This window comes from Podarcis filfolensis (assembly GCF_964270895.1).
Source record: "Podarcis filfolensis genome assembly, chromosome: 7".
NCBI classification, from domain to species: Eukaryota; Metazoa; Chordata; class Lepidosauria; order Squamata; family Lacertidae; genus Podarcis; species Podarcis filfolensis.
This window is the reverse complement of record NC_139603.1, coordinates 84,630,719-84,651,701: the sequence shown is the minus strand read 5'-3', so window position 1 is coordinate 84,651,701 and position 20,983 is coordinate 84,630,719. Positions and strand designations below refer to the sequence as shown.

Sequence of the window (20,983 nt, the reverse complement as noted above, 5' to 3'; positions counted from 1 at the left end):
ATCCGCCCATCTGCCAAAGAGCTCAGTGTGGCGTGTGGGCCTGCTCACAGCAACCTGATAAAGTATTTAAAAAACCCCCTGAAACATCCATGCCCCCCTTTTATGACAGTTTTATGTTTATGACAGTGGTGCATTGCTCCCTTGGTAGCACGAGGCATCCCATGTTAGTTTTATTCAGGACGAAGAACCATACTCTCATCCAGTGCTTTTTTTCTTAAAGAATGCTTAGGGGTGCTCTCATTTTCCTACTTATATTGAAATACTGCCCCTCAGTGAGGCCATACTTAGATTCACAAAATGTTTAGGCTAGGCTTCCTCAGCCTTGGCCCTCCAGATGTTTTTGGCCTACAACTCCCATGTTCCCTAGCTAGCAGGACCAGTGGTCAGGGATGATGGGAATTGTAGTCTCAAAACATCTGGAGGGCTGAGGTTGAGGAAGCCTGGTTTAGGGGTATGCATCCCCTGCGTCCGCTCAGAAAAAAACCACTGCTCTCATCTGTGGTCAAGATGAGGGCTACACTATTACTTTAGGAAGAGTAGAGCAGAAATCTCTGCTTTAAAGGCAAAAGGGCCTTCCTAAATCTCTCCCCCCACCACCACCACCCTGGGCTTATTTCTACATTTGTGTCTCACTCAGAGGAAAGTTGCAAAGTGAATTGCACAGTTCCTTTGATTTGGTAGTACTCATTAGTCTTGGCATAGACGGCAGACATTACTTAAGTATGAAAAATGGAGTGGAACGATGCAGGGCAAAGGATGGAAATAAGACAATTCAGAAGTATGATTGAGTTTACTTGTGAGAAATTGCTTGCATTTCCCAGCCGCTGCAGTATATTGTTCTAGCAGTGAAAGTTCACTCAGAGAGGAACGCATGATTCAAAGAACAGAAATGACAAGAAAGAACGCAATATGTTTACAACCTTGTGACACAAATCAGTCAGAAAAGGCAAGTTCCAACAAGACGGTTAAACTATAAGTGATGGAAGTTTCAGAAGATAACAGAAGGATGGTGTTTCTGTGCAGAACTTTCTTAGGAAATATCCTTTTTTCTTTTGAAGTGGGTGAAAACTGGCATGGATATGGATCAATATACACTAGAGCTATTATCATCAGTCTTTTCTGATTCTAGAACAAACCTTCTAATATCAACATGGAACCCAACACTCATTTTTACCACATGGAACTTTTTTTTCCCGGTCTCTCCTCCTCTCTTTACCCTTATTTCTGTTTCTGTTTATTCTGTTTAGAATAAGAAAATACTGAGATATGTCACATGAGCCAGCCATAACCTGTCGGTGGCCTACAAAGGTATACTAGTGGTTTGGATTTTGTGGACTGTCCTGACAACGTGAATGTGTGTGTAGGCTTGGGGAGACGAGTTGATCTGTGAAGAGCAAATCAACCCACCGTAATATATACAGAGGCCCAAGTAGCATATAATAAGCTAGTATGCAAGGAGATATTTTGAACTTTTCATATCACAATTTTATGTTGTGAACTGCCCTGACATCTACAGATGAAGGGTGGTGTGCAAACATAACAACAAAAACCCTCACTCTTTTCTTAAATAAGTTCTCCATTACATCAGGCGAGCCAGTTCACCTACCTCCCTGCCCCGAAAGCAACCTCAGGTGTAGGAACTACTACACATTCATCCAGTGCTTTTACCAGCTGCACTGGCTCCCAGTGGAGTACAAGGTCAGGTTTAAGGTGCTGGTTTTGATCTTTAAAGCCCTATGCGGCCTAGGACCCTCGTACCTACGGGACCGCCTCTCCTGGTATGCCCCTTGGAGGACCTTAAGGTCCATAAATAACAACACTTTGGAGGTCCCGAGCCTCAAGGAGGTTAGATTGGTCTCAACTAGGGCCAGGGCCTTTTCAGCACTGGCCCCAACTTGGTGGAATGCTCTGTCACAAGAAACCAGGGCCCTGTGTGATTTGACATCCTTCCGCAGGGCCTGCAAGATGAAGCTGTTTCTCCTGGCCTTCAGCTTAGACTTACTCTGACCCTTTATATGGGATTTGGTATATAAATTTTCCCCTGGCTTTTTTGCTGGCCCATGTAGGACCAGCATGGATACCTGGCTCGGATGAATATCTGATATTTCCTCCCTTTATGGTCTTGATTTATCGGCTACTACTAAAATGCGGCTGTATTTTAAGCCGTATTTTAATTAACTGTATGTTTTATTGTAATTTATATTTGGCATTAGCTGCCCTGAGCCTGGCCCTGGCTGGGGAAGGCGGGTTATAAATAAAAATTTATTATTATTATTATTATTATTAGTAGTAGTAGTAGTAGCAAGGGGGTGAGATGTCCTTGCACACACTGAAATGCTCTCTCTGAATCATATCCAAAATCTGTGGTTGTTTCAGTTTTAACTCCTCTTAAGTAAGCATCGCCACCTGAGATACTACACACCAATTGTTTACACTCATTCTCCAACAGTGGAATCACTTATTCTGATACGTTTGCTAAAGCCCATGGGAAGTCCACAGAATAACTTGGAAAAGATGAAAATATAGCTGTCATTTGACATAGCAAATCCTTTCCCTGAAGTATTCTCCCTCCCCCCCCCATTCTGTAAACAGTTCCCCTCCTGTACAATGACCTTATCAAAGTTCAGTGGAGGTTTTGTAGGGTTTTTTTAAGGGTAGGAATGCATGGCCCAGATATGCTTCAGGAGGTAGAAAGACTTTGCAGTTTATAACCAGATAAAAGGGACACCTTTTTACACTTGGGGATTCAGTTTAATTTTAGCATTGTAGAACTGGCGTGGATCTTTGAAAAGGTTGACAGTACCTGGGAGTGGATTCTGCAGCCCTATAGTTAGCGTTTGGAATGTATTAAACAGAAAGGAAAAGAAAAAAGAAATCTGCTTCCTTTGTGCTCTGTATACTGCCAAGCAGTTCTTTGCACAATAAATCTAAATCTAGGGGATGCTAAAACCAGTATTCGAATTAGAGTCTTGGTGTTAGTTACTAATGACTTATGCTGTTGGTTGCTTATGTTTTAATGCGATTTCATTGGCATTTAAGTGCTTCTATTTATAGCAAGAGCACAATGCTTTCCACTGCATTCTCTAGCATGAAGAGCTAATGTCTTGTGGTGGCAAGGATATTTTTAGCTGTGACATTTGGAACCGAAGGGGAAAGGTCAGGAATTCTGATGAGGACAAGTTCTGCTGCTTCTAGTGCTTTCACCTATCTCATTCTCCAACAATAACACCAGTTATTGTAATACTAAAGAATACTACTCATGAAGCAAATGTGAAGCAGACGATCATTTTAGCTTCTTTCATTGTGCATTCTCCTTCTCCTTGAGTGTCAATTTTCTTCTCTGTCAGATTCCATGCAGTGATGTATGCATCAAAGTGAGGGTGGTGAAGCCTTTGTAGAAGTTAGCTTTGTATTTTATTTCCTCCCCTAAAAAACCGTATAGCTTGGAAGCGGTCGATAATTTTTAATTTATGTTGTCCTCTGACATCCACTATGGTATTGCATTTTGATAGCTATCAAATTGCCACATAATAAAGGAAATATTATTGTATGCTTCGCTCAGCAAAGATTTAGTGAGAGGCTGTGGATTGATGGTATATTATAGAAAAGCATGGAAGACCAGACTCCATGGAAGTAAACACAGTTTTTGAAAAAACAATGTAATTGCATTGTAGTTTTCCTGATGGGAAATTAAGTGCATATAAGCATGTCAGAAGGGTATAAGTAAAAGTGTAGTTAAATTCTGAACTTGGATGCTTCACTCCTTTTGTTTAACAAATTAGGCAGTTACTTAGCTTTATGTAATGTTAGGTGGCTTAGAAAGGGTCTACTTGCTAAGAAAGCAAGAATCCCATGTTTACCAAGGTATCATATAGAATAGCACAACAGTGGCGATAACCTTTTAGGACCAACGGAAAGCCACAAAATAGTGAACTAGATTTTGGGTTTTACAGAACTCTTCCCATAGGCTAGAAGTTTTACAGAAAAAGGGCGAGAAAAAATAAAAATACTGAGTCGATCCTAATAAAGATATTGTGTTAGTGCTGCTCATTACACGGAAGCCCATCTTTGCCCACTTCCTATGAGTCCTCTCTGGATGGTTAAAATAAATATTACCAGTATCGATCACATCCAATCCCAACCCCAATCTAGCCTGAGGAAGCATTCAGTGGACATTTAAAAGCTTTGTAAAAACTGCTTTGTAGCTGTCCTAATGAATGTATTGTTTTACTGTTTCTGTTTGTACTTTTTCAAGTGAACCAACATAGCTGTCTGTTTAGAAGAATAATATATCTACCTTAAATTTCTACAGCTGAAATGCTGTTCTGCTTGATGGAAATTCTTTCAACTGTGACTGTTCTTGTTACCTTTCTGAGGTTCCTATTGGATTCAAAGAGCATGTAATAAAGTGAATTACTGGTACCTCACTAAATTTTACGAATTATATGATGATGGCTAGTGAAAAGATTTCAGCACGTATCTGACAGTTGTTGGAAAACAGCATAGACTACAAACCAAGGAACCAGCAGCACAAAACCATGGCATAACCTGAACTATTTCTCTCCCCCCCCAATCAATCAAGAGTGAATTTATTTCCCACTTCTTGTCGGTTCATAGTCTCAGCAGTCTCATGTCAAAATTAAGAGCCTCCGTAGGTCTGATGTTGATGCGAACAGGGGTGTTTCTGAGAAATGTGGAATTTGTTTGTTGCTCTTCAGACCAGTCCTTTCCTTCTGCACATTCCTTAATGCAATGAAAAGTTTAGATGAATTGAAACCACCATATCTTTCCAAATGTAAACTGTGACTTGGAAGCCCTTACTCAGGAGCACTTTAAAGGGAGCAGGATTAGGGCACAGATGTGTCCAATGTAAAAAAAAAAACGGGGGGGGGGTTTATAAAGTAAGCAGCCAGCATATTTTCACCTGCATATTTGGTCTTTTGATAACTGATAGCTATCAGGTTTGCTTTAATTTTTCCTTGTGAAATGATAGAATCCGTTTTTCCAGCACCTTTATATGATTTGATCTCTGGAAACTTCACTACAAACTTGTGATATTGCTTTATTGTTATGTTGTAACTGGTGGATGCTTGAAGCTAGTATATCTGTTCAGACACGCTATGAACCAATCTAGGTCACCTATAAACCTACAAAGTTAAGTTTACAATGATGTATTTTTTTCATGTTGTAAGCCTCCTTGAACATGGCTTGAATTATTTAAAGACAGCATACAAATAAAATTGTGTATGTATGTATGTATGTATGGCCCATAGCTGTCAACTTTTCCCTTTTCTTGCGAGGAATCCTATTCGGAATAAGGGAATTTCCTTTAAAAAATGGGAAACGTTGACAGCTATGGTGTGGCCTGTGGGAATTCTGTAGCAGGTACTTTCATTCTTTGGTTTGGGCAATATATAAGGTTTTCCTTAGATACTGTTTTCCATGTAATTTAAAAATAATAGCTGTAGTAGTGTAATTATGTTACATTGATTTAGATTTGTAACAATGTGAAGGGATTTTTAAAGCTTTTAGAGTGTCTAGCCACTTTCCTCTCATTTCAAGATGGATTAGAATACTTAAACCGGAACAAAATTATTATTTTTTATATAAAAACACACACACACTAGAATTGTCATCTGCTTAGGTGAACTCAATAAATAGGTATGATATTGCCAGGAAAGTTTGAAGCAGGAAGAAGAAATCTAGAGAATCAAACTGCACTCTTCTCTGTGCTAATTCATTCTCCGAAGAGTTGTAACTCCAAGAGCTTAATTCTTCAAAGTAAAATCAAGGTCAGCTTGACAAAAAATAGCCATGGATCGAGGAAGTTGTAATTGTGGAAGAAATCCTGTCAGCCACAGTTACTAGAAAACATCAGAAGGGGAACAGGGCTTGTGACTAAGAAAAAAAGCTATCAAAAGTGAACTCAAAGGATGGGAATGCCTTATGTATTGTATAAAAACCTTGCATAAAGTTGACAGAAAGTACTGTTTCATAGTTAATTTTGCTATTCATGCACCCGATTGGCTGATGGAGAAAGGAGATAGAAAAATCACATTTTCATTGTGAAGCTGTCTGCCTCTTAGCATCTCTAATAAAAAGTAAAATATCCAATAACGGCTCAGAAGAGCTTTATTGCGCAGCCAGAGCTCCTGCAATGGAAGCCTATTGCAAATTGATTGTGCCACTTGGATGTAGGAAGTTAGAGCCTTATTTCCCTGTAAATGCAGATGGTTTGCTCAGTGGTTGAAACACAGTTCCTCGGGGCCATTGTAAATGTCTGTGTATGTATTTCATTTTTGTCTTTTACAGGTGTTCTCAACATAAAATAAAGTTAATAATAATAATAATAATAAATTTTATTTATATCCCGCCCTCCCCAGCCGAAGCTGGGCTCAGGGCGGCTAACAACAATCAAAATAATCCAACATTCTAAAAACATTCATTATAAAATTAATTAAAATCAAATTAAAATCAAATTGATGGCAACCATTAAGCAAAATTCTGTGCAGATTGCCAGAGGAGGGGGTCAGGCTGCGCCCTGACCAAAGGCCTGGTGGAACAGCTCTGTCTTGCAGGCCCTGCGGAAAGATGTCAGGTCCTGCAGGGCCCTAGTCTCTTGTGACAAGAGCATAAAATAAAGTTAACCCCTGCAGACTTTCAGGAAAGATATTAGTGTATTCTTAGATCAGTAACAACACAAGAGACTGATTTTTGCCATCTTCCACTCTATCAACCTGGGAGAGGGGGACTTTGATCAGCCTCTTTAGAGTTCAAACCTCGTGAAAGATAGAGGCCTGTTCTAGCACAGTTTGGGCTGCAAAAAAGATTGGTTTATTTGGTTGTGTGAGGGCAGCAATGTTGAATCTCGCATTCTTTTTATATTGTTAAAAAAGGCAAAGATTTCATTTCTTGGTATGGGCCAAATGTTCAGTAACACATTTTTCTGGTGCTTTCAGAAAGGGGCTTTCAGAGATACACAAACGCTCACTGATAGACCTTCCATCCCAAACCTTATGTTTTTTCCTCCACTCCTTTGTCGAAGTCAGAGAGATAAGTCAGAGGGGAGCTATGATCACTGGCGGAGGAACGGGAGTGTGGAGGGAGCGGACCGCCCCCGGCACCACTATTCTGGTAGGGTGCCATCGTGGCGCCCTCCCTGGGCATGCAACGGGTACCACGCCCCCACAAGCAATGCGCCACGTCCCCAGAATGCGCGCCACGCCCCCACCTGCTCTCGCCCCCGGTAGCGGAGCATGCAGCTTCGCCATTAGATATGATGGCCATCTTCAAATATCTATAAGGTAAAGGTAAAGGTACCCCTGTCCGTACGGGCCAGTCTTGACAGACTCTAGGGTTGTGTGCTCATCTCACTCTAGAGGCCGGGAGCCAGCGCTGTCTGCAGACACTTCCGGGTCACGTGGCCAGCGTGATGAAGCTGCTCTGGCGAACCGGCACCAGAGCAGCACACGGAAACGCCGTTTACCTTCCCGCTATAAAGCGGTACCTATTTATCTACTTGCACTTAAGGGTGCTTTCGAACTGCTAGGTGGGCAGGAGCTGGGACCGAACGACGGGAGCTCACCCCGCCGCGGGGATTCGAACCGCCGACCATGCGATCGGCAAGTCCTAGGCGCTGAGGTTTTACCCACAGCGCCACCCGTGTCCCCAACTCAAATATCTATAAGAGGGAGCAAATTTGTTTTCTGCTGCTGTAGAGGGTAGTGACCCAAACCAGTGGCTTCAAGTTACAAGAAAGGATATTTCAACTAAACATCAGGGAGAATATTCTGACAGTAAGAGCTGTTCAGCAGTGGAACAGACTCCCTCTGAAGGTGGTGGTCTCTCCTTACTTGGAGGTTTTTAAGCAGAGATTGGATGGCCATCTGTCATGGATGCTTTAGTTGAGATTCCTGCATCACTGGGGATTGAGCTAGATGACCCTTGGGGTCCTTCCAACTCTACAATTCTAGGATACTTTGTTTGAGAAAGATGGGGCCCAGGATAAAATCCTGTTGCATCTCACTTGTCACTTCTCCAGATTAATAATGAGGTGTTGATGAGTGCTTATTGGTTACAGTCCATCAACTAGCTACAAATCCACCTAGCATTAGCATAATCTGGAATATAATAGAGGGACCTTCTCAAAAAGTCTTGTTGAACTCATTTTATGTTCACAGCATTCCCCTGATCTACCAACTGCTAGGTCAATCTGTTGCTTTCAAAAACTGCAGAACTTTTCACATGGCTGGTGGCAGGGCTTTTTTTCAGCCAGAACTCACAGGAACTCAGTTCCAGAACCTCTCAGGTGGGCACCATTGCTATTATAAGATAACAAAGGAAGTGTTCATTGTGACATCCGGCACCTCTTTTTCTAGAAAAAAATTGCATTGTGGAGCCCTTTCTGCCTAACCGGGCCCAGACGGACTTTTGCAAATTCATTAGGATTCAGTTGCACCTGCTGATGGAGCATCGGCCTGATCCTACCACCACACTGAAAGTTGCATGAAAATGTGGAATCGTGAATTGATTCATATTAGCACTGAAATGGATTGCGTTATAGTAATCCAAAGATGTTAGCCAAAATTTCTATTCTTGGTAAGCACTATCTGTAGCAGCATCAGAAGGTAAGTATTGTGTTCCATGATGTTCCTTCATATACCGTATTTTTCGCTCCATAGGGCGCACCGGACCATAGGGCGCACCTAGTTTTGGGAGGAGAAAAACAAGAAAAAATTATTCTGAATTCCAGAAGCCAGAACAGCAAGAGGGATCTGGCTTCTGGGATACCGTGTGGCTGTTCTGGCTTCTGGGATAACCAAGCCAAGCCTCTTCAGGGCAGCGGGATGAAGGCTCCCCCTGCCCGAAGAGGCTGCGCAGGGCTAAGGCAGAAGCCAGGACAGGCGCGTCGCTGAAGGGGTGTTGCCCCTTCAGCGAAGCTGGAGAAGGAACAGAAGGAGACCCTTCTGTTCCTCCTCCGGCTTCGCATGACAGGCGTGTCGCTGATAGCCACCTGAAGCCTTTGGAGCGCAGCGGGAACTCGCGCTGCGCTCCAAAGGCTTCGGGTTCCTTTCACTGAAGCCAGGAGAGTCTTGGTCTCCCGGCTTCCGCAAAAGGAACCCAAAGCCTTTGGAGCGCAGCGCAAGTTCCCGCTGCGCTCCAAAGGCTTCAGGCGGCTATCCCTGAAGCCTGGAGAAGGAGAGGGGTCGGTGCGCACTGACCCCTCTTGCTCTCCAGGCTTCAGTGAAAGCAACGCGAAGCCTCCGGAGCGCGGAGGGAGTGCTCCCTCTGCGCTTTGGAGGCTTCTCGTTGCTATCGCTGAAGCCAAGGAGCCTGCATTCGCTCCATAGGACGCACACACATTTCCCCTTCATTTTTGGAGGGGAAAAAGTGCGTCCTATAGAGCGAAAAATACGGTACTTACACAAGCATGAATGTTTGTGTGCACGTGGTTTTATTTAAGAATTTTATTCAAGAAATTTAAATACCACCCCCCCCCGGAAACATTGTCCTTGGAGTGATTTACATGGGTCTAAAGATGACTCCTTTTATACGAGAAACATGCGCTCTCTGTTACAGTTAGTGGTGATAAATTATTTGTAGCGCTTCAATGTAATCTACTTCAGTAATGAAGCAGCGCTCTAATTTAGAAAGAGGATGATCTTAGTAGATGAATGAAAGCAGGCTCGTAAAAAGCGGTTCAGTTTCACAGTGATGGAAAGGAAAGGGGGGGAGATTACAGTGCATATTATTTCTTTAAAAAGTATAAATGAGTGGGAGACAAATGGGAGGGCAGACATGGAAAAGAGCTAAATTTGTATACAATTTGTGTCACTGATAATGAACGGAAGGTACACAGATAGTGCTAATTTTAGCACAGCGTGAGCACATTGTCAGGAAGCTGGCAGTGAAGACATGTTGTGTATCGTTCCTCAGTCTCAGGTTTGCCTGCCAATTAGAAGCCCTAAACCAAGTTAAAGAAATATTTGCATGGCAAGACCCCGAGCTCCCCCCCTTTGTGAATAATGAAACACACGGATACCAGTACAGTGGTACCTCAAGTTGTGGACACGATTCGTTCCGGGGTGCCGTTCGCACCCTGAAAAGTCCGCAACTAGAGCGGCACTTCTGCACAAGCGCAGAGCGCGATAGAGCTCTGCACATGTGTGAAGCTTGCAGCGAAACCTGGAAGTATTCAACATGAACCTAATGCAACACAAGGTATGACTGCATTTAGGTTAATGGGATAATTAAGGCCACAACTTCATTGGCTACAGAATGTGAGTGGTATTGGCTTAGGCACTGGAACTGAACCGACTGACTGACTCCTGCAGGTAGTCTAGTAAGGGTCAACCACCAGTAGGGGGAGCCCTGTTGATGTACATCAACTAGAACTCCCCCCAGGCTTCCCGATGGGGTCGTGGAAACATCCGCTCTGAGGAATATATCAAAAGCTACAGAAAGGAGTCTCTGAGCTTAGGGTGAAGGACAGTGTGTGGTGTCCTGTGAGAGTGTTGTAAGCCAACAACAACAACAACAACAACAATAATAATATTTTATTTATATCTTGACCTCCCCGCCGAAGTTGGGCTCAGGGCGGCTAACATCAGATATATAACATAGGTATAAAATCAAACAATAATTAAAGAATTAAATTACCTCCTAAAAACAGGTCAAAATCAAATTAAAGTCTAATTAGATGGCTTTCCTCAGGGTTAGGGTTGGGAACAGTAAGTGCTCATCAGCCCAACTGTTTATGCTGATCTTATATGGGCCTGTGAGAATGCTGGGAGGCCTTTTTCATATTACAGTGGTACCTCGGGTTACATACGCTTCAGGTTACATACACTTCAGCTTACAGACTCCGCTAACCCAGAAATAGTACCTCGGGTTAAAAACTTTGCTTCAGGATGAGAACAGAAATCGTGTGGTGGCAGCGGGAGGCCCCATTAGCTAAAGTGGTACCTCAGGTTAAGAACAGTTTCAGGTTAAGAACGGACCTCCGGAACGAATTAAGTACGTAACCAGAGGTACCACTGTAGTTCTTATACAAAAATAAAAGAAATAGTTTATCTCCTGAGTTTATGCCAATAAAACTCAGAAATGTGAGGAGTTGGGAGTCCGTTGTTGTTTATTGCAAAGCAATAGGTTACAGTCAGATCCTGCGACATCTACCTGAAGCGAAGTATCTGAACATAAGCAACTGAAGTTTAAAGGAAGCTGTGCTGGATGAGAAGTCCATAACATCAGTTAGATTTAGTATAAATATTATTAGGTGAACAGTTACCTGAAATAACATTATAGCTTGAAGTATCCTTTGTTTTACCCACTTTGTGTCATAAACTTTCTTTGTTTGATAAAACCTTTCTGGTTTATTTGAACAAATCCTGCCTAAGACTCCAAACTATTAAGTTTTCCCTCACACAAGTCACCCACTAGATAATCGGGGGTAGTTTGTAGAAATTCGTATAATTGATGTACTGTGAGGTGGTTGCACTATATTTAAGTGAGGGCCTGCCAAGGGGCAGATGTGGAGGGGAAATGGGAATGGCTGCCCTAGAGTAGTTGTGGTATCCTAGATTGTCTCTCCATCTTGCTTACATTGTATGTCTGAAAGAAAACATCTTGATAATTAGAAATTTGACTCGAAGGAATGGGGGAAGAGGGCTTCAGTTGAAGTTCCTGCAGGGTGGCAGAGTGGCAAAAGCACAATCATATTAAAGAAGCAGAAACCTCTTCCCTAGAAATGAGAGTATGCAATTTTTTATTACTCCAACATTGCCCTTTACATAGCTGCAGGCAATGGTACAGATTCTGCAAGCATGACTATTGATTGCAGGAGGTGGTCTTCCCAACATTTCTACATATATTGCAGAATGTTAATTTATAAGCATGCTTTAGTATGTGCCTTGTGTGCGTATTAGGCTTTCAAACATGTCAAACTGTACACACTGTTGTTGGTAAGTAGTTTAAATTAATGTCTTACGTTTAAATTTATGAAGCTACAAAGACTTCCTGGATCTTTCCAAGAGGGATGCTTATCAATTTCCTTATCGAGTTGTGAAAATCAAACTGAGCTTGAATTCAATTAATTTGATTCCAGTGACATTTATTGATGTGAAGTGTAATTAAAAAACATTGTCTTGTAAGACTGTCAGTTCCCTGGTATGCCCTTTTCAAACTCTAATTTACAAGAACAATATAATTTACCTTGCACACCAGCAGACCATAGCAAGTTTTAGTGACTGAAATATTATTCTGTTCCAGAAAACAGCAGATCACAATTAAGAATGACGTGTGCCTTGTGCTTCGAATTTTTTGCAGTAATGATTGGTTGTTTCGGCTATCAGTGCTGCATACAAACGCTTACATGATTTTAGAAAATAGGAGTGCACTGTTACTAGTCAGTAAACAAATTAATTAAACGTGGATGTCTGTTTTGTAGAATCCCATTTGTATTTGTTAGTACAATATTGTTCACCAGCAGACCTTCACCATAGCAATGTTTGTGTATAATTATTAGTGGTATGTAAAAGATCCACATGAATCCCCAATCAAGAACTGAAGTTACAGCTGAATATCTCAGTTGGTTAGGGCGTGGTACTGCTAACGCCAAGTTTGCAGGTTCGATCCCTGTAGGGACAGCTGCATATTTGTGCATTGTAGGGGGATGAACTAGATGGTCCTCAGGGTCTCTTCCAACGGCCTCCGTCTAGTATACCTGAAGGAGCGTCTCCACCTCCATCGTTCTGCCCAGACACTGAGGTCCAGTGCCGAGGGCCTTCTGGCGGTTCCCTTGCTGCGAGAAGCCAAGTTACAGGGAACCAGGAAGAGGGCCTTCTCGGTAGTGGCACCCGCCCTGTGGAACGCCCTCCCACCAGATGTCAAAGAGAAAAATAACTACCAAACTTTTAGAAGACATCTGAAGGCAGCCCTGTTTAGGGAAGCTTTTAATGTTTAATAGGTTATTGCATTTTAGTGTTTTGTTGGAAGCCGCCCAGAGTGGCTGGGGAAACCCAGCCAGATGGGCGGGGTATAAATAAATTATTATTATTATTATTTCTATAATTCTAATTCTATGAAGTGGGGCAGCTTTGGACAGACTTGTCGGAGCTGAAGTGGGCATTTCCATGGTACCTTGAAGCAGGGAGCTTTCGGGAGATTTTGATTGTTGGGCCTCAATAATTTTCAGCCTTCGTAAGTGGGCCCTGGAGGTAGAGATTTTGAGAATCCTCCTTGATTCGGGGGGCCACTAGGGGTGCATTGGAAGATGGCCGACAATACCATCTCTCCGACCCACACGGGGTAATTAAGAGGCTGTTATGGGAGTAGGCAGCCTCCCTTGTTGCCCCAAGGAAATGGGGAACACTGCCCTTGCCTGCTGTGCCCATAAATCACCCCCTAATTCGAAAGAAGGGGGTGAGGGCCCTAGGCAGAATGCCCCCGTGTGGACCTCGGCTCTCCTGGACACTGTCTCTGATCGCGCACTAGCTGCAGCAATTTGGAATAATTCATTACAAAAGAAGCAAATGCACATATTTCAAGTGAAGAAGGGGAGTGAAGTCTGCTAATTTAAGTGACCTCTGCGAAAGAAGACGACGAGTTGGAGAAACAGGAATATTTTACGATGAAGATACACCAAAGGCTGGGTATGTTGACAATGGGACTGAATTGGGGGGGGGGGCCTTCTTTACTTTCCTTCTATGTGATTTACAAGAACCCCTCCTCATTAGAATCGTCGGTTGAACTGACCCAAGCAGGATGATTAAGGTCTGTGTGGAGATAAACTTTAACCAAAAGTATGCTTTATGGAGATCGAGAAGCAATAAGAGCTTTTGGGAATGGCGCAGCAATTAATTCGGAGTCGCCATCTTGCCAAAGGATTTATAGCCGGGAAGAGGAACGGACTTGTTTTCAGACTGCATTCCTGGGGAATCTCCTCAGAGGTTTTGAGAAAGGAGGCAGATTGGTGAAGATTAATGACGCTAAGACTGTTTTGATGTATGGAAGTGATGTTACATGGAAAACGTCTGGATATGGCTACTGGATAAAAAAATAATATCCACGCAGGATTACAAACTGCTCTAACCAGCTTGTGGAGACTATCAGAGGTCACAAAGAGAAAGGAAAAATATATGAAAATAACAAGAGATGTGGAAAAACAATAAGAAAGGACTGGATAGTACTGTGAACATCATAAGGTTAGATTTGTGGACATTAAAACAGCAGCAAGAAGGAAGAAGTTGATTGGATCCCCTTCGGAACTTGAAATATGGGTACCCCCAACAAAAATGTAAAATTCGGCTGTGTAATTTGGAATTTATGTAATTTGGTTTGATTTGATGTGATTTAATAATAATAATAATAATAATAATAATAATAATAATAATAATATCTTTATTGTCATTGCCCCCTCTCAGGGATAACGAAATTACTTGACTGCTCCATAAAAACACTAATTAAAACAATACAGTATAGTACAGCAAGGAAGATTAGATGACTTTCAAAGTCCAGGCTTCCCATTCAGGGCCAAGATCGCTCTAGAGAAGAAGCTGTTCTTAAGACGGCTTGTTCTTGTCTTCATCGTCCTGTATCTCCGTCCCGACGGCAGGAGCTCGAAGAGACAGTGACCAGGATGCGATGGATCTTTTACTATGTCCAGTGCCTTCCTATGGCACCTTGTGGCATAAATCTGCTCTAAGGTGGAGAGTGGGCAGCCAACAATGCTCTCTGCTGCCTTAACAACTCTGCACAACCCCATCCTGTCCTGGGTAGTACAGCTTCCGTACCACACACATAAGCCATAAGTGAGCACGCTCTCAATGGCACAGTGATAGAAGGCAAGCAGCAGTTTCTGCGGAAGATGGTTTTTCCTTAGAATTCTCAAAAAGTACAGTCTCTGCTGCGCCTTCTTCACAAGCCCCCTTGTGTTGACACTCCAGGACAGATCCTCTTGTAATTCAATGCCCATTTGTCAGTTAATAAAAAATTATTCTTAAAAAAAAGAGAATCCTCCTTGATTCTAGGACAAATGAAGCCAACATGGGGACCTCCAGATGTTGTGGATTGCAATTCCCCATATCTCTTATCATTGACCATGCTGGCTGAGACATCCAAAACATCTGAAGGGTACTTATAAATGACTTCCCCTGCTCTAACATTTGAACTGGACAACTCGGATTTAACTGGTTTCCCCTCCAAATTTCTGAGCCACAGGTTGCAATCTGATACTGTTTCGGCATCATCTGGTTTTCGCCCGTGCCATCTGAAAAGGGAGAGTAGATAAGTCTGGTTGAATTCGCCGGATTTTGAAAAAGATCAGTATGCTGGAAGACCCATTTGCCACAGCCAGCCCATCTGTAATTCATTTTTGTGTAGATTCCCTCTCCGCATGAACTCTGCTTTGTTTCTGCGAAAATAAGCTGAAAAGTAATTAAAATGCCTGTCTCTCAGGTCTCTTAATTAAAAAAAATATATAGTGTGTTTCAGCAGTTGAAAGATGCGCCGAGATCTCCCCGAGGCTCCCTCTTGCTATAAAAAGAGCTTTCTATTTTCGTTTTACTCCTCTCTGAAAAAGAACCACCTACCCTGCTTATTCATCCCCCGTTGGAATTTACTGATCCAGTTGCAAGCCTGAGCCATTTAAAATTAGCAGCCATGCTCTATCAGCCTTTAGGGCGCACTCCTTCATTTAATAAAAGGACACTGTCAGCTTGGCACATTACTAAAGCACTCAGCCAGAATAACCCTCGCACAATGTCAATACCTTTTTTATTTTTAATTTTCAACTTTTTCACATAAAATTATTTTTGGCAATGAGAATTGGAGGAGATGAAACACGTTTTCATTTCCCCCCCTTCCCTCAGCAAATTCTAACTTTTTTTTCCCCCTGCCTTGCTGGGCGAAATGATATGCTGATTTTCTCTGATCTTCCTTCAAGCTCCAGGTTTTGGAATATGTAAGGATATTCTCCTGCTAGCGAGACACTCAGGGAGAATTTGCATAGCAAATTGGAACATCTGTCGGATTTATACATTTGCCTCTTGTAGTAGTTCTCTTATTAATTAACCATTGCAACTCAGGTCTGCAGGGACTTGCCTGTGTAAAAGAGTGATAATGGCGATATGGGGCCTTTAATATCTATTTTATACATCCATATTCCATCCTATTTGGCCAAGAATTGTAATGATGGGTGATAATTACCATTTTATAGTAAGATGTATTGGTGTCTAGCAAAATACCAGTCATTATGGGTCTGTACAATGTTCTCTTATAACTCTGGGAAATAGTAACTGCAGCTTTTGGCAGGGGAAGAATGCTATGGATTATAATTTGCAGTTTGTCCAGGAGTGCTAAATCACAAGTTCAGGTTCACATATCAAGCTAAGCCAGACTTGCAGCCAAGAAGCTGTGATCTCCACTCTCAGAGCCTGTATGCTTTCGGGCTTAATGTGATGTGCAAACCAGACCATTTCCTAGTGGCATGTAGATATTATAATGCAAATAGTACTGATTTCTTCTCCTCCTCGTGAATGCTGAAGGAACAAAAACAGGTCATTCATCGCCTCCCTATTTTGGTTTTAAAATTCTGGCAACCATCTATACATCAAATATAATGATAGGATAAGCTCTGGCATTGTAGTGAACAAAATGGGTCTCAAAATGTAATTTAATACTCACTTGCACCTGTATTAGGGCAACAGCTTATCCATCATACTGCTGGCTTATGAAAATAGAAACAGAGAAAACCCTACAATGCTAAACGAGTGCAGAATTTATTGCATGGGTTTTGTGAAAGGTCATACCACATAATGTGTTGGGGTTTTTTTGTCTGAGTACAAATAATTATATGCTTTTGGAATTTGTCTAGTAAATTCAAGTTAAGTAGATAGTCAAGCTACTGCGCTAACAGCTCTCATAGAAGAGATGGCATGGTCCCCCATCCTTGGTATAGAGCAGGGTTTCCCAAACTTGAGTTTCCAGCTGTTTTTGGATTGTAGTTCCCATCATCCCTGACCACTGGTCCTGCTAGCTAAGAGTGATGGGAGTTGTAGTCCAAAAACAGCAGGAGACCCAAGTTTGGTAAACCCCGGTATAGACAAATATATAACTTTATTGAATTGAATTAATTCAATAGCCAGTGTGGTGTAGTGGTTAAGAGCGGTAGTCTCGTAATCTGGTGAACCGGGTTCGCGTCTCCGCTCCTCCACATGCAGCTGCTGGGTGACCTTGGGCCAGTCACACTTCTCTGAAGTCTCTCAGCCCCACTCACCTCACAGAGTGTTTGTTGTGGGGCAGGAAGGGAAAGGAGAATGTTAGCCGCTTTGAGACTCCTGAAGGGGTGTGAAAGGCGGGATATCAAATCCAAACTCCTCCTCCTCTTCTTCTTCTTCTTCTTCTTCTTCTTCTTCTTCTTCTTCTTCTTCTTCTTCTTAATTGCTTATGATGAATTGGTTGCTGTTTGCTTTATATGCTGTTGCGTTTGATATTATAGTCATTGCAATGGTTATTTTTAATGCTGTCGTGATTATTGGGAGCCACTTTGAGCTCAAAATTTGTTGTCAGAAAAGCAGGGTACAACCATCAAAAAAACTCAGCACAAATGTGGGAGGGTGGTAGCACACACAGAAAAACCAAAGGTGATAGGAGTGACATAGAAGCAATAAAAAAAGAATTAAATAGCTAAATACAAGAGATATGTGTGAGAAATCAGGGAGAATTTAGACGGATGCTGGCTGTAGTGCTGTTGAAATTGACGCTAAGAATTTCAGGCAACCTAATTGGTGCCCTAAAAATTACAATTAAAAGCCCTGCATTGGGTAACTTATAAGCCATTTGATAGATTTAGTGACTATATTAGCTTCCCCATTCAGATTTTAAGCCTGCTGGCATTGCCAGTTAATATAAATGATCTACTTCATTGGCCCATTTTGCATTGATGGGAGCAGAACTCAGAATGTTTACGGCTGTCCCTTTTACATTTATGTGTGGCTGTTTCAAGGGCTCCATAGCTGGCTGGAGGAGGAACGATTTCATGTGAGCTCCAGATGCTTCTTAATGGCATTTCAGCAGTGGAAAGAGATAATATATCTATATTTACTGTGATGCCATCTGTTAATAAACTATACTTAAGAGGAAATAAAGATCAGAGTTTTATGACTTATGTAACTATTAATCTATTTGCAGTGCCGGCTTTAAAATCTTCTCCCAGATACTTGAGCAGAGGATATGTTACAAAGCAGATCATATTCAACTGCATTTTGTGATGAACTGTCTTTGTAATAGCATTAACTGCATGGAAATGTTTGTATGCGGTTTTGTTTACTACAGTGTGGTTAACTCTTAAACTGCTGTCCCAAATATTCTGTATGAGAAGCGAACCTTATTTGTATGCATTGCGTCTCTCTCTTATTGTTTGTTTTAACATGTTTAATATCTTGCTCTTCAGTTTTAGAACATCCAGGGGAGCATCTCAAAAACAGAGGTTAAACAGTCCACCTTAAACGTGCCCCTCCAATGAGTAATAAAAATCATTAAGAGCTGAAAGGCAGAACACACACACACACACAAACACACACACACACTTAATGTAACAATAAACCAATATTGTAAAAGGCAAAGATAGATAAACAAAGACTTCTCACAACAGTCTGCTGCAAAATTTGTCAACTATTAGTGTCCCTGTAGAAGGCATCATCCACCTGCCTAACATCAGAAAGTGGGAGCACCCAGCTTCATGTCCTCTGTGTTATCTGGTTATGGTTGAAAGAGGATCTGTGATCCTCACAGCTGTCCATGGAGGCGCAGGTCAATTCTGTGTCCAGGGCAGCTGTCTACCAACTCCACCTGGTACGCAGGCTGAGACCCTACCTGCCCGCGGACTGTCTCGCCAGAGTGGTGCATGCTCTGGTTATCTCCCGCTTGGACTACTGCAATGCGCTCTACGTGGGGCTACCTTTGAAGGTGACTCGGAAACTACAACTAATCCAGAATGCGGCAGCTAGACTGGGGACTGGGGGCGGCCGCCGAGACCACATAACACCGGTCTTGAAAGACCTACATTGGCTCCCAGTACGTTTCCGAGCACAATTCAAAGTGCTGGTGTTGACCTTTAAAGCCCTAAACGGCCTTGGCCCAGTATACCTGAAGGAGCGTCTCCACCCCCATCGTTCTGCCCGGATGCTGAGGTCCAGCGCCGAGGGCCTTCTGGCGGTTCCCTCATTGCGAGAAGCAAAGCTACAGGGAACCAGGCAGAGGGCCTTCTCGGTAGTGGCACCTGCCCTGTGGAACGCCCTCCCATCAGATGTCAAAGCGATAAATAACTACCTGACATTCAGAAGACATCTTAAGGTAGCCCTGTTCAGGGAAGTTTTTAATCTGTGATATTTTAGTGTATTTTTGGTTTCTATGGAAGCCGCCCAGAGTGGCTGGGGAAACCCAGCCAGATGGGCGGGGTACAAATAATAAATTATTATTATTATTATTATATCAGGCTGCATAAATTTAATCCAGACAAGGCAGAAGTACAGTTGCTAAAGGTAAAGGACCCCTGGACAGTTAAGTCCAGTCAAAGGCGACTATGGGGTTGTGGCGCTTTCAGGCTGAGGGAGCCAGCGTTTGTCCACAGACAGCTTTCTGGGCCATGTGGCCAGCATGACTAAACCGCTTCTGGCGCAAATGAACACCGTAACGGAAGCCAGAGCGCACGGAAACTCCATTTACCTTCCCACCGCAGCAGTACCTATTTATCTACTTGCACTGGTGTGCTTTCAAACTGCTAGGTTGGCAGAAAGCTGGGACAGAGCAACAGGAGCTCATGCCGTCGCGGGGATTCGAACCGCCAACCTTCTGATCGGCAAGCCCAAGAGGCTCAGTGGCTTAGACCACAGCGCCCCCCGTGTCCCTAGTTGGTTGGAAATAGCACTGAAAATGGATCAGGCTTGTTTTCTCCTGCTCCAGAGGGTAGGACTCGAACTAATGGCTTCAAGTTACAAGAAAGGAGATTCTGACTAAGAATCAGGAAGAATATAATAATAATAATAATAATAATAATAATAATAATAATAATAATAATAATAATATCTTTATTGTCATTGCCCCCTCTCAGGGACAACGAAATTACTTGACTGCTCCATAAAAACACTAATTAAAACAATACAGTATAGTACAGCAAGGAAGATTAGATGACTTTCAAAGTATTCAGGGCCGAGATCGCTCTGGAGAAGAAGCTGTTCTTAAGACGGCTCGTTCTTGTCTTCATCGTCCTGTATCTCCGTCCCGACGGCAGGAGCTCGAAGAGACAGTGACCAGGATGCGATGGATCTTTTACTATGTCCAGTGCCTTCCTATGGCACCTTGTGGCATAAATCTGCTCTAAGGTGGAAAGTGGGCAGCCAACAATGCTCTCTGCTGCCTTAACAACTCTGCACAACCCCATCCTGTCCTGGGTAGTACAGCTTCCGTACCACACACATAAGCCATAAGTGAGCACGCTCTCAATGGCACAGTGATAGAAGGCAAGCAGCAGTTTCTGCGGAAGATGGTTTTTCCTTAGAATTCTCAAAAAGTACAGTCTCTGCTGCGCCTTCTTCACAAGCCCCCTTGTGTTGACACTCCAGGACAGATCCTCTTGTAATTCAATACCCAAAAATCTGAACGTTGTTACCCTCTCCACACAGACCCCATCAATCAAAAGTGGCTGGATATTGCTCTTCTGTCTCCTGAAGTCCACCACAAGCTCCTTTGTCTTCCTTGTATTTATGAGCAAGTTGTTAGCTCTGCACCACTCTGTCAGCCGCTCCACCTCATCTCTATAGTCCGTTTCACCCTCCCTTTCAGGGATGAGCCCTGAATATTCTGACAGTAAGAGCTGTTCCGCAGTGGAATGGTCTCCCTCGGGAGGTTGTAGAATCTCTTTCTTTGGAGGTCCTTAAGCAGAGGTTGGATGGCCATCTGTCATGGATGCTTTAGTTTAGATTCCTGC

At 42.8% G+C, this 20,983-nt stretch overlaps 1 protein-coding gene and 1 long non-coding RNA gene across 4 annotated transcripts in view; one reads left to right on the top strand and one right to left on the bottom strand.

Annotated features, from left to right (window-relative positions):
* Positions 1-7,219, bottom strand: part of LOC310766330 — a 40,526-nt gene extending 33,307 nt beyond the window's left edge. The window contains exons 1-2 of the long non-coding RNA XR_014550072.1: positions 6,627-7,219; positions 4,298-6,317 (exon numbers count right to left, since the gene is read on the bottom strand). This is a non-coding gene — a long non-coding RNA (uncharacterized lncRNA). The remainder of the gene's footprint in view (positions 1-4,297; positions 6,318-6,626) is intronic.
* Positions 1-20,983, top strand: part of TRAPPC9 (trafficking protein particle complex subunit 9) — a 275,302-nt gene that overhangs the window by 109,273 nt on the left and 145,046 nt on the right. Inside the window, exon 22 of one of the 3 annotated variants that reach the window (XR_014549937.1) lies at positions 127-2,828. The exons of the other annotated variants lie outside the window; for them this stretch is intronic. The gene's annotated coding sequence lies outside the window, so the exon portion shown is untranslated. Of the gene's footprint in view, positions 1-126; positions 2,829-20,983 lie in introns of those variants that run through there. 3 annotated transcript variants of the gene reach the window in all.